We start from the raw sequence: 9,112 nt of genomic DNA, 5'->3' as shown, positions 1-9,112 counted from the left end.
TGCGGCGACCCTTTAGCCCCTAATTATAGAGAAATCTTATACCTCATTAAAAAGCCGATTACAAGAAGAACAAAATGTATATTGTCAATATGTTCCGCAACGAATATTAGAAGACCTAATTGACAAAATACGGGTGAAAATTAAGATTAAGTCAATTTTGAATAATGAAATGGATATTTTGAATAATGGAATGGACTGCAGCGACCCTTTAGCCCCTATTATAGATAAATATTATACCTCATTCGAAAGCTGATTACAAGAGAAACAAAATGTATATAGTCAATATGTTCTGCAACGAATATTAGAAGACTTGATTGCTAAAATGCGCGTGAAAATTATGAAAAAGTCTATTTTGAATAATGAAATGGATATTTTGAATAATGGAATGGACTGCGAAGACCCTTAAGCCCCTATAATGGATAAACTTTATACTTCATTCGAAAGCTGATTACAAGAGGAACAACATGTATATAGTCAATATGTTCCGCAACAAATATTAGAAGATATAAATGTCAAAATACGCGTGAAAATTAAAAAATAGCCAATTTTGAATAATGAAATGGATATTTTGAATAATGGAATGGAGTGCAGCGACCCTTTAGCCCCTAATTATAGATAAATCTTATACCTCATGCGAAAGGTGATTACAAGAGGAACAAAATGTATATAATCAATATGTTCCGCAACGAATATTAGAAGGCCTAATTGCCAAAATACGCGTGAAAATTAAGAAAAAGTCAATTTTGAATAATGAAATGGACTGCGACGACTCTTTAGCCCCTAATTATAGAGAAATCTTATACCTCATTAGAAAGCCGATTACAAGAAGAACAAAATGTATATTGTCAATATGTTCCGCAACGAATATTAGAAGACCTAATTGACAAAATACGGGTGAAAATTAAGATTAAGTCAATTTTGAATAATGAAATGGATATTTTGAATAATGGAATGGACTGCAGCGACCCTTTAGCCCCTATTATAGATAAATATTATACCTCATTCGAAAGCTGATTACAAGAGAAACAAAATGTATATAGTCAATATGTTCTGCAACGAATATTAGAAGACCTGATTGCCAAAATACACGTGAAAATTAAGAAATAGCCAATTTTGAATAATGAAATGAATATTTTGAATAATGGAATGGACTGCTGCGACCCTTTAGCCCCTTATTATAGATAAACCTTATACCTCATTCGAAAGCTGATTACTAGAGGAACAAAATGTATATAGTCAATATGTTCCGCAACGAATATAAGAAGATCTAAATGCCAAAATACACGTGAAAATTAAGGAATAGCCAATTTTGAATAATGAAATGGATATTTTGGATAATGGAATGGAGTGCGGCGACCGTTTAGCCCCTAATTATAGATAAACCTTATACCTCATTCGAAAGCTGATTACAAGAGGAACAAAATATATATAGTCAATATGTTCCGCAACGAATATTAGAAGACCTATTAGCCAAAAAACGCGTAAAAATGAAGAAAAAGACAATTTTGAATAATGAAATGGATATTTTGAATAATGGAATGGAGTGCGGTGACCCTTTAGCCCCTAATTATAGATAAACCTTATATCTCATTCTAAAGCTGATTACAAGAGGAACAAAATGTATAAAGTCAATATGTTCACGAAAATTAGAAGAGCTAACTGCCAAAATACGCGTGAAAATTAAGAAAAAGCCAATTTTGAATAATGAAATTGATATTTTGAATAATGGAATGGACTGCGGCGACCCTTTAGTCCCTAATTATAGATAAACCTTATACCTCATTCGAAAGCTGATTACAAGAGGAACAACATGCTTATAGTCAATATGTTCTGCAACGAATATTAGAAGAGCTAAATACCAAAATACGCGTGAAAATTAAGAAATAGCCAATTTTGAATAATGAAATGGATATTTTGAAATATATATTTTGAATATTGGAATGGACTTCAGCCCCTAATTACAGATATATATATTATACCTCAATCGAAAGCTTATCAACAGAGGAACAAAAGGTATATAGTCAATATGTCCCGCAACGCATATTAGAGAAGTAACGAAGGACTTAAAGATTGAATTACGCATGAACATTAAGAAATAGGCAATTTTGAATAATGAAATAGATATTTTGAATAATGGAATGGACTAGCAGGACCCTTCAGGCCCTAATTACAGATATATAGTATACCTCAATCAAAAGCTTCTTCAGAAAGGAACAAAAGGTATATAGTCAATATGTTCCGCAACGCATATTAGAGGAGTAACGAAGGACTTAAATATCGAAATACACCTGAACATTAAGAAATAGCCAATTTTGAATAATGAAATGGGTATTTTGAATAATGGAATGGACTGGCAGGACCCTTCAACCCGTAATAACAGATATATATTATACCTCAATCGAAACCTTATTAAAAGAGGAACAAAAGGTATATAGTCAATTTGTTCCGCAACGCATATTAGAGGAGTAACGAAGGACTTAAAGATCAAATTACGCGTGAACATTGAGAAATAGCCAATTTTGAATAATGAAATGGATATTTTGAATAATGGAATGGACTGCTGCAACCCGTCGCCTCTTATTCAGGATTTTTTTTACACCAAATCAAAGCTTATTAATAGAAGAATAAACTGAGAATAAACATTATGTGCCGCAATGACCATTACAGGGATTACAGAGGACCTAAATGCCAAATTACGCTTGAAAATTAAGAAATAGCTAATTTTGAATAATGATTGGGTAGTTTGAATAATGGAATGGAATGCTGCGACCATTTATTCCCTAATTATAGATATACTTTATACCTCATTCGAAAGCTTATTACGAGAGGAACAAAAGGTATATAGTCAATATGTTTGGCAACGCATATTAGAGGAGTAACGACGGACTTAAATGTCGAAATAATACGTGAATAAATTGAGAAAAAAAACAATATGTACCGCAATGATCATTTTAGGGGTTACGGGGGACTAAAATGCCAAAATACGCGTGAAAATTAAGAAATAGCCAATTTGCATAATGAAATGGATATTTTGAATAATGGAATGGAATACTGTGACCCTTCAGCCCTTTATTACAGATCTACCTTATACCTCATTCGGAAGCTTATAAAAAGAGGAACACATGGTATATAGTCAATTTATTCCGCGGAGTAACGAAGGACTTAAATATCGAAATATGCGTGAACATTTTGAGGGGAGTTCTGCTGGGACCGGACTGAAAAATTCGAAAATCTTGCACGCTCGTTGACGAGGTTAAGAGGAGAAAAAGTGGGGGCTGGGGTCGTGGGAAAATGTATCTTTGTGGAAGAAAGAAAACACACCAAGAAAAATCCTTAGATAATAAACACAATGGATTGTGAGATTACAAATATGTCTGATCAGAGAGAGAATATGGCGCAAGAGGTCAAAATTTTGGAAAATACTGCTGAGGAAACCCTCAAATGGCGAGAAGTTAGTCAGTACTCACCCTGGATTGTCAAAGACATTAAAGATGTTGACACGAAGTTGACACGAAATGTGGGTTCGCAAAAATCATAACCTTGTGCTGGAAAGGGAAAAATATCCGGGGATGTGAAAGACTAAATAATCAGCTGACCACCGTCGGGGCAAAGAGAGAGACCGATGGAGCAGTGCAAATCGTGAGCTATGGGATGGGAAAAAAAACCAGGCGCACCGGCTATGATTACCACGGCTTTTATATTTTTGATAAGGACGGTATAATTGGAAGTGTTAGGATATGTTGTTAAAGCCTGAAAATCGGGTATAAAACCATTGAATTGAGTTTTTGAGGCAGGTGACGACTTTCCCAAACTCGGCATCATAGATCAGTTCATCATTAGCTAAATCAGATCTGATACATTGCTCAACCAAGGACTCTTTTGACTGGGGCAATCGCAAGGTATCGTGGTGTTTTTTTGGTTTTGTTTTTGTTACATGCCTAGAAATTAGTGTGAGATCCATTACGGTGGTAGCATTCAAGCAAGCTAGAAACCTCAGAGGAAGGGTGGCTATAAGACCTGTACCGGTCAAAGCTGAACCCAGGGTAATGCTGGTTAACATCAAACTAACCACAGAACAAGCACCCAGTGCTACAGATACAGCTTTGTCCAGACGTTTATAGGCATTCAAGGTAGTTTGATACCTTCAAATTTCTGCATCGAGTTGATTCGACACACATTGTCGGTACCAAGAATCTAAATCGTTCATTTATTTTATAGGAGCATACCGAGGAGGGCAATGTTTTTGAAGGGACTGTAAGCATCTAAATATAAGATCAGAACGGCTCCGTCATGGAATTGCTGACCACGCTCCAAGTAGAGTCCATACCCATAGGTAATCCGGGCGTTTGGGGATTTGAGGTAGAGACCGTTGCCACTGGGATTCACTGTGTAAACGCAAGAAGATGAAAACGGATAGTGAGATGTTCACCTCTGAGATCGATGAGCCTACCGTCTTGATCGTTGATATATGTTTGCATGCGATTGCTGGTTCGCAAGATCACTAGCAAGTATACTACCAAAAGGTGCTTGGGGGTTTGAATGATTTTCATACCAGGACCGTCTGCGGGAAAAAAAGCTGTAGATTGAAGACTGTTGTGTACCATTTACATAACTTCATGGTTGATATCACCATTCACCAGAATGCTGTTGATTCTGAGGATATTTACAATGTGCTCCCCTTCTGTATAACCGTTTGTGATCATACCGAACGTGTAAATCTGCCACTTGGATCCCAAGACGGTGTTGATGTTATTGACAACTTTGAAGTCTACTTGATAGAGTTTGGCGAGGGTCAGCGTTGCTTTAGGGTCGCTTGGTTGGCATCGATGATGATCTTCGTTTTGTGTTTGTTGAGCCGTAGCTGTCGCTGGATTTCATTGTTGATGTCTTCGATGTCATAGGAACCTGTGCTCAGTGCGATGGAAAACCAGTGGGCACCATCATCATGAGAGTAGCAGATTGAATGGTTTCCTGCATACATATGAATGTTAGGGGTGGAATTATTGGTTTTCAGATTTACCAATGCCATCTCGTAGGTCTTTGATTCCTTGAGTTGCAGTGGAGGTTGAACCGGGAAAGAATTTGGCTATCGTTTCCAGAAACGATGAAGGAAAACCCATGCTTGGGGTTGGTGATTTTAGCAATTGCTGAAACCATGTGTTATCCATTTATTTATGGTACACCATTATCACATATTTTTACTTCCACTCTTCGATACCGTCATACTTCTCAGTTGTTGATCACAACGATCGCATAGACTTCGGCAGGGCGGCTGGCAAAGAGGAGTTACTTGTAGGTGAATTTTATCCATTTTTGTACTTTTTGTACACGACGTTCATCTTCTGACTATCGGATTCAAATGGACTGGTGACTCACATCAATGACAAACAGTAGATACAGATCGTTGAAATCGGAGGGGTTAATGTTGCAGTTGCTGATAAAACGGTCAATGTTGAAGTAGTTAGAACTCTGCGACATTCTTGTACTCTCTGGCGATCTTGGTTTGTGTGAAACTGGCATTGAAGTCTAACGCCAGGTAGCGTTCTGCCTTGAGGGTGACGTAGATAGTTCGCAACCGGCAGTGGTCGAACACGGCTTCATTTTAAGTCCGATCGTACTTTTACCGGTCTGAAAGGCTACGATGATGTATCTCAGTTTCTCCCGACCGCTCTTGGCAGACAAATGCCAGTGGAAGTGTAAGGTTTCGGTAGCACTTGTAGAATCACACTGTCGTATTCGGAACCAAAATCGATCTTACTCTTGCTTTGGATGGTCTTTTACAACCGCAGTTTTTTTTTATCGAAAGGAAGGAAGGACGTGAGGAACAAACCAAGAGATCTTACTCAGGATGATTTTCGCCACGTCGTTGACGGCAGCAGCAGGATGGCATTGTCGTCCGAGTCGCGCACGAGTGACAATTCGTGCTTGAATCCATACACAATCTTGTTGTAATCGTCTGCAAAGCCGAAAATATGTCTCAGGGGTGTGGTGAATGAAAACGATCCTTTTATTGGCGGGCTTGGTGATAATATACCCATGACGTGCTGCAAAGCCTGTGTTTTCGGCCTCGGCTTCGGTAGATGAATCTTTGTACCACAGCTAGTTAAGGCCTTGGGATTTGGAGAAATTGTTGGGATAAATCAACATTCCCAGCATAGTGATATCAACGACTGGGTCGTTGATATGTTCGATCAGCTGGCATGAGAGCTTGCATTAATTGTAACTGATAGTCTTGAAGAGAAACATGATTCCATTGTGAATGAGAGACACTAGATCTGCATTAGCATATGAACTACCGTGGTTCTTTTACAGTCGCCCCTTTACCAAGAGATAACTTTCAGCGGGATGGAGGAACAAGTCTTGGGTTTCGATGTTGATTCGGATCTCACCTGAATTATTCAGGTTGGCACCAGCTTGAGGTTCGTATTCGTGAACCTTATATTTATGGAGACTTACGTCGTAGATCAACCCTTCGGTGATTATAAGGATGTTGGACATTATGTATTTATTTATAGCGCTGCACAAAGTCGTGGCTGGTAGCAATGCCAGAACCGGAGATCAGGTTGTTCAACTGGATTTGCTGCGGTTTGCTGGTTGACCATTGGACTGTTGAGTGGACATTCTGCATTTTCGGGGGCGGGTCACTTTATCAACCACATGGTCGACGGCTTTGGGGCCCCTTTTTCAACACCTCTCAAGGCTTCATTGGTGTTTGCACTATGGTTTTGGTGGCAGAGGAAGTAAACATGCGTCCAGCCAAACTGTTAATTGTGCCAAACAGTCCTCTACCACTGTATGCCTACTTTCAGGCGTAACCTTTCTTGATTTGCAACATTTGTTATAGGATACTATGATGAAGCGCCATATATTCTTCGATGCTGATATATCTACCCTTTTTCATAGCATGGACAATCGACACAATTTCGTTGCGCACACCATTATTTCCTGCTCGGTATGCTGCAGCACACAGTTCCAAGCGATCTAGAAGCTGCTTGAAGTTGGAAAAAAACACGGTTTGCAGCTCACTGCCAAACTTATATTTCTGGTAGATGTGGGACACGATTCCCATCCACTTGTAATTCTTACTCGCTTTCGGGGTTCTTGAAAAGATGGAATTGCCTTTATACTAGGGATGTCAAAAGATCTGAAATTTAATACTCGGATACTCGGTCAAGATACTCGAGTACTCGGATGAATCTTAAACGTCTATTGAAAAGTTGAGATTTAAGGTGGGATGCAGTGTTTTGTTACATATAAAACTAACGTACTATAAACATTGCTCCTCTGTTTTTGCAGGGGCGTAGCTACCCGGAGGCACGACAGCACGTGCATCCACGTCGTTTTCACAAAAACAAAACAAAAAAACTAACAGAAGAGATGAGTTGGTCAATCGGAATCGGTCAGCGTGATGCATTTAACAGTATAATAAATTTATCTTAGACTATTATGATATTTGTTTAACGTTCTTCGACACAAACTTCGTGTAGATAAGATTGAAACAACAGCAGGGTCCAGTTTATTTGACAACCTAGTTACAAGTGAATGTTAAAGGAACACCTATGTTGTCACTTTGTTGATTGATGAAATATCATTGAATAAGGACATTTGGTTTCAAAATAAAAACATATTGGAGATTATGACAAAATCGTTAGGTAACTTGTATCTTTTACAAGAATTGAATTTGTAATGCTCAGTCTAAGATATGTAGTTTTGGAGCACATTTTACAGTGTACAGTTCATCAGTTTGGAATGAGATGTACCAATCGGCATTAGAATTATCAGATCCCTTCGATATCGTTGAAAATATGCCTAGGCGATGTGGTCGACAGACTACCGGAGCCAATCACCCTGCAACCACGCCAACACAGTATTTGAAAGTCTCATTATTTTTTGCGTTCATAGACCATATGATAAGGGTACTGGAGAATGGAGTCGCGTCCAGCATATTACCAGAAAATCGCTTCTTTTCGCTGTATCTGCTTCATCGTGTTGTAGGAAATATCACAAACGAACAAATCTCAATATTGTCTGAGAGTCACACATACGAAACTGACCTGGCATGTAATTTTGACGAATTCAATTGGGAGGTCGCTCGATGCCGAACACGTACGCTGGTTTTTAACATCTCGCGAGTGCTACCATGCCATGATGGAGATCTTTCAGTCACGGTACTACGTATGTAATTGAAAACAAATGTACGATCAACAATGAAAATCGACAGTTACATCGCATTACTGCATATTCATCGGGATTTCAGTGTGAATTTTGACAAAGTAATAGAGAAGTTTGTTTCTGTCCAGACCCGAAGAGCAGATTTTTGACAATTTTGAGTAAATTCTGTATCAAAAATATGTGTTGCATCAATTTTTATCTGCATATAACTCCTATTTTAACCGTTCTATGACATGTATGATTGAAAACCGAAAAAAAAACATTTTTCTGCAAAATAGGGTCCAAAACATTTTTCGCCTCGCTCCGCTCGGCGGTAGTTGCTTCCACATCGTTTCATTCTACCTACGCCCCTGTTTTGTGTCAATTAAGCAATGAATTACCGACTGCCGTTTTCTACAAATAACCTATCATAATAGCAGTTTGTGTACGTGTTCATGAACCAAATTACAATAAAAAAAAAAAAAAATATTTGCATATAAAGTCCGACAAAGTGGCCAATATATGTATCATCTATTCATGAGGAGTTGGTATCTTTTATGATAGGACTTGTCCATTAATTTGGCAACAATAATATTGGACTTCAAATAACTGTTTTGTGTTGCTTAGTCTTCCCTTTTTGCACCATCGTTTATCTGATTTTCTTTTTTTTTTAAAGCCATGACGTTGTCAGTTTATTTTCGACTTTTGTTTTTTTTTAATATTAAACAATTATAGTTAAGTTTAAAATACAGAGTGATTAAATTAATTTAATTGTACATCTCATACCAATAACGTTTACATAGAAGTCTTGATTAACAAACAAAGGTGAGTTTTATGGCTTGTGACGAGTTAATTATTAATCCATGAATGTGTTGATCCGTATACAAACACCGTTAAAAATGTCCCTAATCTGTTGCGTAGGGTTCACTGCCGGTCACTTTGATTTTGTTCTTATTTAGAA

Source organism: Mytilus galloprovincialis, chromosome 11, assembly GCF_965363235.1.
Source record: "Mytilus galloprovincialis chromosome 11, xbMytGall1.hap1.1, whole genome shotgun sequence".
Taxonomy (NCBI): Eukaryota; Metazoa; Mollusca; class Bivalvia; order Mytilida; family Mytilidae; genus Mytilus; species Mytilus galloprovincialis.
Note: the sequence above shows the minus strand (reverse complement) of the source record.